This window comes from Argiope bruennichi, chromosome 6, assembly GCF_947563725.1.
Source record: "Argiope bruennichi chromosome 6, qqArgBrue1.1, whole genome shotgun sequence".
NCBI classification, from domain to species: Eukaryota; Metazoa; Arthropoda; class Arachnida; order Araneae; family Araneidae; genus Argiope; species Argiope bruennichi.
Genome location: NC_079156.1, coordinates 120147789 through 120157072, shown reverse-complemented (window position 1 = coordinate 120157072; position 9284 = coordinate 120147789).

The following is a 9284-nucleotide window of genomic DNA, read 5'->3' as shown; positions in this document are numbered from 1 at the left end:
AATAAATTAGTGTAACGTTTGTTAATATAAGTTGCTGCAAAAACTTTGCACACAAGCAAATTCTGTCTCCGACAATTGATGCAGAACATGTTTTTTCATATATATATATTCTAATTAATGAAAGTTATTTCACTGACATAAAATTCATTACTATAAGGTTAAATGTCTTATAAAATTACTGTGAAAAAAGTCTTTTAAGAATCTTTTTCTTATGTTAGGTAAAGTCGCATTTGACCAACTTTTGAGGTCTGTTTTAGTTGGTAAAAGTTCTATAGCCCCTTAATAATACATTTAAGAAAATCGAATATGCATTTTATGTCTTTTGCCAACCATGGGCAACGGCAATGTCGTGATGTTTCGGAGTTCCACCGTGGGAAAAAGTGATCATAAGAACCTCCTTTTCATAATTTGGAATAGTTAATATAATTTGTAAGTTTAGGGGGAAATTAAAATTGATTGAAACTAGTTAAGACGAGCTGATAAAGCTCTAACGTCATAAAATTTGGTAGAATTATTAAATTAATATTTTATGATATAATTATTAATATATAATAATATTCTGATTACTTATGTGGGAAGGAGTTCCCACAGAAGTAAAATTAATGTAAGAGTTGTCGATTGCACCGCTAGGTTTTTTTCTAGGGCTGAGCAGAGCGAGATCATGTGCTGACATTTGAAGTTACCCGTTACGAATCTGGGAGCCGGCATCCTGGCATAGGGCTAGCGCGTCTTCCCCGTGATCTGGGAGTCCCGGGTGCGAGTCCTGTTTCCGTCGTGGCCTTTCTTCTATCTGTGAGTTGTGTGAATGCCCCCCCCCCCTGTAAAAATGGATTGTGCAAGCAAATGCGACGCATGAGGTAGCTAAGTGGCACTCTTGGCCTTAGTTGACAATACTGAATAAACAAGAGACTCTCACTCGGCTTAAAACACTGCCAGATAACTGTCAGCGGGCTTGTAAAAGTGCCATAAGTCACAATACAATACACGAATCTGGGTAATTTTTTGAAAAACTTAATTGATGTTTTTTTAATAAATTCCGAAACAGGTTCAATTTGGAGGCCAGCATGAAGTGTTTCCCTTTTGACGTACCAGGGGGCATTAACAATCTTCATCAGGTGCTCTTATTTTGAAAAACTTACAACTCTTAATGTTTTGGGCGGAAGTCCACCCCCCCCCCCCCTCATATCTGGGAGCTATATAACAACACAGGTCTTAATATAACTTTGTATAGCAGAAGCGTGAGCCTAATCGACAGCTTACACCATGGATCAATTAAGCTGTTGAGTTTAACACTCATAATTGTAGCTCTGGTATGGACCGTTTTAATATGAATATTAAAGCTTAATTTAGCATTTAAAACCAACCATAAGTATTTGTAGCTCATTTACAAACGGGACGGGTTGGTCGAAGATTTGGATAGGGGCTAGATCGGGCATTACCAGTTTCTTAGTAAATAGGAGGTACGCGTATTTATTTGGGTTGACTTTTATTTTCCAGCCGATGAGCCAGCACTGCAAAAGGGTCGTACTGTTATGGTTGTGTAGTGATAATTTGTGGATCCTTGTGCTGTGTAAGAATGGCGGTATCGTCTGCAAAAATTGCTAAGTGGCAGTTCCAAACTCTCGGTAGAACTTAATATAAATGTTAAAAAGTGCTGGAGAGAGCAAAATTTCTTGTGCACAACCGCTCAGGACTGGTCTGGGGGACGAAATTATATTGTTTATTCGTACCCTAAAATTACGAGAAGATAGGTACGAGCGTAACATTTTCACATATAGTAGAAACCAAAATTTGATTTAGATTTGTAATCTTTAGTAACAGAACGGCATGTAATAGTGATGGCAGACTGACAGTCTATTCGTTGAAGAATTACCTAATGATTTTGATACAGTACTAACTTTAATTGCAAAAACTGTATACTAAATTAAATTTTATATATCTAGTTCTTTACATTTTATATGTGTGTTTACGTATATTGCATTTTATGTTACATATTGTGATTATTTGCATTTGAACAAGTAGGCAAACTTCCTGAGATTGGTCTGGTCAAAATGTCGTAGATGTCTACAAATTCGATGTAAAGACCATACCAAATTTTATTAGTCTAGCTCAAACCGTTTCTGAAATTTCTTGCTGAGAGGTAAACAAACATATCTATAAATGGTTTTTTTCCGACACGGGGGTCTAAAAGAAATAATTCTTCAGAATCTGATTTCATTTTTTTGGCCTTGACGGATTTAACGTGCAATAGACCCCCCTTACACGACGATTTTTCGGTGGAATCGGGTCTCGAACCTGAAACCCTACGGCTCACGAGCCGAGACCTTACCACCAGGTCACTGCGGAACCTTTATTAGAGAGTACGTGTGTAAGCTGTGAAGATACCATTCCCCATGGCTTTATTTTATTAACATGTTCAAACACTTAATCTATATAATTTTCTTGTTGTTTTTATGTCCACATTTAATCGATTGGAAAAGTGTATCCATCAGTTATTTAGTTTCCATTAGTTATTTAGTTTTTATCCCAATTTAAAAATGGAAGAACCAAAAGCGCATTCCAGACTTATTTTATCGTCTTATGTCCGAAAAGACAGAAACTGTCTCTAGCATACAAGACATAATGTGGGAATGAAGACTTGAAAGACTGAGCCAAAATTAGTTTGTCAAATTTCGTTTAGGTAATTCTCTCAATTCTCTCCAGCAGAAATGGTCTTCACAAAACGTTTTCTCATACTCTCTAATAAAGGTGAATTTGTATTTTAGATATTTTTTCCCCAACTGATTGAAATTAAATTTGATACAAAACTGTACTTGTAACCACAAAATCATTTACCAAATTTGATATATTTAAGTCATTGCGTTTTTGTTAATCATCCCGTTTACACGTTACTGAAAGTCAATCCTTGCTCAAAATTGACTCAAAAATTGATAGGTGTTTCTACTATAGATATTAAATTTGTGTGCCGAATCTTATCCATCTAGCTCTTTTCGTGTTAACTTATATTCGGACATATATATTCAAGATTTGATAGAAATTTACAAATTTAGCATAAATACCGTATATCAAATTTCATGAGTCTGATTCAAAGCGTTTTTTAGTTATCTTTGTCACAGATGGACGGACAGAGAAACATAAAGTCAAAAATATGTTTCTTGAACTCTAGGTGATCTAAAACGTGAAGATTCGTCAAAATCTGGAATTCTATTCTGACGGTTACAATATTTTCTATATATATTGTATAGAGATAGGAAAAGTGTATGAAATAGGGAAAGTGTATAACGATCTGGCCGTCCGCTTAAAGTTGATAGAAGCCATACCAAAGCCATTATCGATGCAGATCATCATAGCACAGCATGCGAGATTGCAGAGAAGCTCAATGTATCGCATGCATGCATTCGAAAACAGTAGGAGTGGTCTTCCCAAAACGTTCTCGCATACTCTCTAATAAATTTATCATGCTAGAAAACGTCTTGCATGGCATTGATGTACAATAGTTACGGAATATTAATTTTCGGTCTCAATTTAGCATTTTTACTGGATTTATCGTGTCATCCTTTTAGCGGTTAATCCCTAGCAAGCGTTAATAGTATCCAAAAATTGAATTTGTACTATAGACATGTTTTTCTAGTTTAGTTTAGTTATATTAATGTCCCGTTGTGAAGCAACACTAGGGCTATTTTGGGATAGACCTCGTAATTTTGAACTGCGGTCAGATGACGAGGACGACACCTGAGCTGGCGCCCCCCTCTTCACACCAGAGGGAGGACGTTTGGTCTGACGTATTTAACGTGCAACAGACTCCCTTACACGACGGTTCTTTGGTGGAATCAGGTCACGAACCTGAAACCCTACCGCTCACAAGCCGAGACCTTACCACCAGGCCCCCGCGGCTCTGACACGTTTTTCTAAACCGATTGAAACAAAGATTTGACACAAAACTGCACTTGTAATGACAAAACCCCATAACAAATTTGATTTTTTTTGTCGAGTGACTATTTAAGCCAACTATTTGAGCAGTAGCTTCTGAGGGTAAAGACCCCTGAGCACTCGAAGGCAGAAGTCTGACTTCTAGCTCAAATGAAGATAGCAGACACGCACTCGCTTGCACAACCCCTTTTTACAGGGGGCCTCATTCACGCACCTCACAGAGAGAACACAAGGAAGAGAACAAACATGCCCGAACCAGGACTCGAACCCAGGACGCCCAGGAAGACGCGCTACCCCTATTACGCGCTACCAAATTTGATTCAGTTAAATAATTGCATTTCTGAATAAACACGTTTTCATATTTCTGAAAGAACAGATCAACAAACGGTCAACCCTTTGTTGGTTTTATCTCAAAATTTGACAGGTGTCTACAATTATAGATGTTAAATCTGCGTACCGAATTTTATCTATCTAGATCTCTTCGTTTTGTAATTATCGCATTAAGTTATATCTGAGCAGAAGGTCTTCCTCAAAATTTGATAGAAATCTGCAAATTTGTTGTAAAGACCGTACACGAAATTTCAACTGTCTAGCTCAAAACATTTTAAAGTTATCTTTGACACAGACAGATAGATAACCATTTTCCAAAAATATGTTTTTCGAAATCGGTGAGGTCTGAAACGTGGACATTCGTCAAAATCCCGAGTTCAGATTTTTTGACGATTGCTATACTTTCTCTTTACTACGTACACGAAAAATAAAATGGCGGTGAAAATTAGCAAAGGAAATATTAAATTGTAGAATTTCCTTTTCAACATTTTTATCTCCAAAATATAATCTTGTGTCTTCTAACAATGATGGACAATACTACATTTTGTATGAACATGCTTCACAGTTTAAAACTGTGAGTTTCGGAGCCATTTTTTGAAATTTTAATTAATTAAAATTAAAGCGAGTATTTGTTGATTTCATCTTTTAAAAGTATTGTGAATCAAAATATTTTTATATTAGTTTTAAAATTTAAGAAGTTATCCTTTCAATGATATTTATTTATTTTACATGTGAATTTTTTCCTTTAATTTAAGTAATTTATTGCGTGCATAGTTAATTACTTTTTCATATTTTTTTTTTCATATTTAAAAGCATTCGAAATGTTTTAATTTTTGAGCGAATTATATAAAATTTTTAGAATGTTATATGGTTGTATATTAAGATAAAGTTGGCTATGTATGCGGATTTCAACTTAATATGTATATTCGACTATACTTTTTCTGTATTACATATACGAGAAAGTAGAAAATTATAACAGCTTGGCTTAGTTAAGAAACTCGACTTATGGGTCTCTTATTAGCTCGTGGAAATTCATTTGAAGCAACGTAACATCTGCAATTTGCTCCTGAAACACAAGAAAATCGATCCATTTCTGAAACGATTGATTACTGGCGATGAAATGTGGATATTTACAACATCATTAAAAAGATGGGAAATAAAGCAATAGGAACCAACCCATACAATATCAAAAATTCAGTTCCAATAAAAAAAATATGCCTTTTGACCAAGGTCTTCGTAGGGATTATAAACAAATTCTACATTTTCACCAAGAGACAAATGGTTAATCCCATCTTTGTTTTTGTTTTTATCTATAACTCATCAATTTGAGAGATGCAGGTCAAGAAAGGGGCCAAAATTGTCAGCTTAGCTTAGAAGAATAGATATAATCACTAGACGTCGTGATGTATTGGAAATAAAACCAGCCAGAACAAAAAAGAACAATAAAAGGCCTTAAAGACATAAATTTTGACTTAAATAGATAGAAAAAGCAATGTTCCCTTTTAGGATCTCCAGACTGGCACATTTTGACTACTGTACTGTAAGGGTGTACGCAATAAAACGAGTAGCTATTACACCTTTCCATTTCGTTGCCTGTCTTTCACCTAATTGCTAAATAAAAACATCTCCTTTCATATTTCCCCTTACCCTTTATTGACGAAATAAATACCTTCTGGCGCATGCCCAAAAGCGCGAAGGGTTTCTGCATCTGAGAATGAACGTGTTTTTAGAACGTTTTAATGCATGTTTCTGTATCAAATATGAGAGAAAAAAAAAAGAAGTGTACTTTGCATAAAATATTGTATCTGGATTAGTACGGTTTGTTCTGGTGTGAATTAAAAAAGAACACCATTGCTTTACTGTGCTTAAAAGATTTAGTATCTCAATTTGGGAACAAGTCCTTTAACTTGATCGATAAAATAATTGTCTATGAAGTTTCTGCTAGTTTAAAGTGGCATTTATAAAATTAATTGCTTCATTTTAAACAAAGTAATTTTTTTAAAAATCAGAAATCTTATCTCTCAGTGCGCGTTAAAAAAATAGATGTTTCAAATTCAGTAATTTTTACTTACTTTTTTGTTATTTCGTTTATTTATCCACATATCCAATGTAAACATTAGATGTATTTACTTAAATCAAATTATGATTAATATCAAAATTGAATTTTTTAGAGGTATCTTCTGTTCTGGAATCAAAATAGACACTCAAAATAAAATATTTTAAATAACGTGCAGGTTAATTATCTAAAAATGATTAAGGCGATTTCAAACATACTAACACTTAACCTGCTTGTTTAATTCTGGAGTTAGGAAGTCACATCATTGAGAGGCGAATAAAGCAGCAGACTGTAATAGCTTGTTCTCTGCAATTATCTGTACAGCCTGAATACAAATGATATTCGCATGAAGTAATGCACAGAAGAATCATGAAAAGGATCGGTGAATGCTAGAGTTCAATCGAATGGATTTGAAACTTGACTCTAATCTGATAGTCGCTGCAAATTCTTAAGTATTTTGTACGTAGCGGTCGCCTCAAAACAAACTTTATTGTACACTCTCTAATAAACACGATTAATGCAAAACATAAAGAGCTAGATAAATAAAATTTGGTACTCATCAACTGGTTGACTAATGGTTGTGTTATCTCCTTTACCTTTATGCATAAAGTTGTGGACCTTAGGCAAGGCCGTAAACGCCATTATTGCTCAGATATTTATTTTCTGAGTCCAACAAATAAGAGGTATGTATTTTGTAAAGCAGTAAATAAAACCGTTATTTATGTATTGTTACAAATCTGTAATTTTGCTTCCCACACGAATAGTGTCATCATAAGAAAGACCGTTTTACAGTCATCTCTATTCGACGCTGTCAGATGCCGAGCCAGTAATCCCAGAGCTTGGCGACAAAATAGATAATGCTCGAAACTTCGAGATTTGTGTCGATCCGTCCATTAGGAACCGAGATACGTCTGATTGGTCTAGAAGATTCTAGGCCCGTTTCCCGGGAACTATAAACGGCCGGCACTCTCAAGCTGTGGTGTATCGTCGTCGTGAATTGTAGTCGACTAGTAAAGAGTCTTCGAGACGATAGCGAAGCAACGGCGGAGTGCCAGCGTTGTGTGGAGCAAATGCTGAACTGCTGTGTATCGAGTCCTGTTGTCTACTGTGGAAGCAGCGTCGTATCTTGTGTGTAGTAGCCAGTTGTGAGAAGTAGCGAGTTGGCAACTAAAGCGAGGAGACATTGAGAAGTTCAGCCGTTGGAGAGACCATAGAGCGAAGCTCCGAGGATTCCCTCTCCTGCTGGATTCTGTCTGGCCGCTTTGTGCTGTGATCGATGACTACTTGTGGGCTACTGCCTGTTGTAGAGTGCTGCAGTGTCCGGTACTGTGTTCGTCTCGGCTCTAAATATTTGTTGTCTGTGTACTCGTGCTCTTCGTGTAAATAAATGTCGTTGTTTTTCTACTGCGGCCTGATGATTGTGTTTTCACACCATACACCCACTATCAAAAGAACCCGGGGGTGAAAATTCGTAACAATATTATACCCGCATGCCATTGGTGTACAATAGTTACGAAAAAGCGTATTAACGTGAACTGTTGGCGATTTTTTTAAAACTTGGATGAGGTTAATATACATACAACAGAAACCGAATATGCATTTTAAGCGAATTCCCCCCCCCCCACAATTGACTCTAAAATTGGCACAAAACACATGGTTAACCAGTTCATATGCATTATTAATTTATAATTTTATTTATCTATTTATTTGTTATAATTTTATTTATCTAGCTCTTTATGTTTTGTTATTATTTGCATTTTTTTATTTGTAGTCAGACAGATGGACTTTCTGAGAGTGGGTTTCGCTCAAAATCTGATTGAAATCTGTAAAACCGGTGTAAATTTCCCTCATCTAGCTCGAAGTATTTTTATATTTTCGTGATCACAGACAAGCATAATTCGGATGAAGGGAAGTCTAAAGCGTGGAAATTCGCCAAAATATAACTTTCAAATTTTTAGATGATTTCAATTTTTTTTCTTTGTTATACTTCGTCTAAAAAAAAGTAGCAATTAATTTTCATCGTTGAATGGATACTTTTCAATTTTTAACTGATGTAAAAAATCACTTTCATGCTATAATAATTTCTGAAATCATTGGTATGAAAAACCACATAATTAAGGGGAAAATGATAAGCTGTCAGTAGAAAAAGACAGTCGGGACATTTCGCGGACTGACGCATAAGCGCAATCATTTTTGACTGCACACTGAAACAAGTGACTTTCTTACGCGAGCGTATGCACGAAGTCCAAGAAAGAAGATTCCCTATGCTTTACGATGAGAGACATTTTTTCTTTATGCCTCACTCTCCATACATTTTTTTTTAAATAGATAACAATAATGTAAATGCAAGATGAAAGCAACAGTTTTAGAATAGTGCTTTAATCTAATTTATAGAATTTCAGATTTTATTGCACGGTTATAAAAGTTACCTTTAGCAACATTTAGCAACATGTTTATCACTCGTATAGTTTCTTTACATAAATAATTTAATTTTTTAAATTTATGTACTTATTAATCATCTTTGGCGACCAGTTCGTTCACCAGAAATAATACTAGCATTGCTGAATTTCAGTTAAATTTTATATGCGTTAGTTGATGTTCATAATTCTGCCGAAGTATTTTAAGTAAAAGATTGCGATAAATACAAAAATTGTGTAATTATAATAACTTTATATCACGCTGCCATTAAAAACATAACTGTCCGGGTCATCAACTTTCCAAAACCACTTCATCCTTTTCAATGTTTTAACTAATTTTCTTATTCCCGATGTAAATTGAGGTAAAACCAGATAGTAAACAGAATCTTTAGTTTTCAAAAACAAAAGAAAGTCACGAGATTAAATATTTATAAACAATGAAAATGGTTTGAATTTCATTAAAACAATGAAATCCATTGTTGAAAATTATTCAAAAGAATGTTTTTGTTGTTATATAAATAAAAAAAAATGCATGCACATTCCTGTCCTCC